Genomic DNA, 1,191 nt, shown 5'->3' on the forward strand with positions numbered 1-1,191 from the left:
GGGGCAGAGATCACTGGGGGGGCAGAGATCACTGGGGGGTGAGATCACTGGGGGGGCAGGGCAGAGATCACTGGGGGGGGATCACTGGGGGGGGCAGAGATCACTGGGGGGGGCGAGATCACTGGGGGGTGAGATCACTGGGGGGTGAGATCACTGGGGGGGGCAGAGATCACTGGGGGGGGGGGCGAGATCACTGGGGGGGGGCGAGATCACTGGGGGGGGGCGAGATCACTGGGGGGGGGCGAGATCACTGGGGGGGCGAGATCACTGGGGGGGTTGAGATCACTGGGGGGTGAGATCACTGGGGGTGAGATCACTGGGGGGGCAGAGATCACTGGGGGGGGCAGAGATCACTGGGGGGGGGCAGAGATCACTGGGGGGGTGAGATCACTGGGGGGGCAGAGATCACTGGGGGGGGCAGAGATCACTGGGGGGGCAGAGATCACTGGGGGGGGGCAGAGATCACTGGGGGGGGGCAGGGGCAGAGATCACTGGGGGGGGCAGGGCAGAGATCACTGGGGGGGATCACTGGGGGGGGCAGAGATCACTGGGGGGGGGGCAGAGATCACTGGGGGGTGAGATCACGGGGGGGGGGCAGAGATCACTGGGGGGTGAGATCACGGGGGGGGGGGGCAGAGATCACTGGGGGGTGAGATCACTGGGGGGGGGGCAGAGATCACTGGGGGGTGAGATCACTGGGGGGGGCAGAGATCACTGGGGGGGGGCAGAGATCACTGGGGGGGGAAGAGATCACTGGGGGGGGAAGAGATCACTGGGGGGGGGGGGCAGAGATCACTGGGGGGGGAAAGAGATCACTGGGGGGGGCAGGGCACAGATCACTGGGGGGGGAGGGGGGGGCAGAGATCACTGGGGGGGGGCAGGGCAGAGATCACTGGGGGGAGGAGGGGCAGAGATCACTGGGGGGGGCAGAGATCACTGGGGGGAGGGGGGGCAGAGATCACTGGGGGGAGGGGGGGCAGAGATCACTGGGGGGGGGCAGAGATCACTGGGGGGAGGGGGGGCAGAGATCACTGGGGGGAGGGGGGGCAGAGATCGCTGGGGGGAGGGGGGGCAGAGATCGCTGGGGGGAGGGGGGGCAGAGATCACTGGGGGGAGGGGGGGCAGAGATCACTGGGGGGAGGGGGGGCAGAGATCACGGGGGGGGGGCAGAGATCACTGGGGGAGGGGGGC

General features: G+C 69.7%; 1 protein-coding gene across 1 annotated transcript in view; it reads right to left on the bottom strand.

Moving 5' to 3' along the window:
- CHMP1A (charged multivesicular body protein 1A) overlaps nucleotides 1-1,191 on the bottom strand; it is a 28,024-nt gene that overhangs the window by 26,558 nt on the left and 275 nt on the right. The window lies entirely within an intron of this gene.

Source organism: Aquarana catesbeiana, linkage group LG11, assembly GCF_042186555.1.
Source record: "Aquarana catesbeiana isolate 2022-GZ linkage group LG11, ASM4218655v1, whole genome shotgun sequence".
In the NCBI taxonomy this organism is placed as follows: domain Eukaryota; kingdom Metazoa; phylum Chordata; class Amphibia; order Anura; family Ranidae; genus Aquarana; species Aquarana catesbeiana.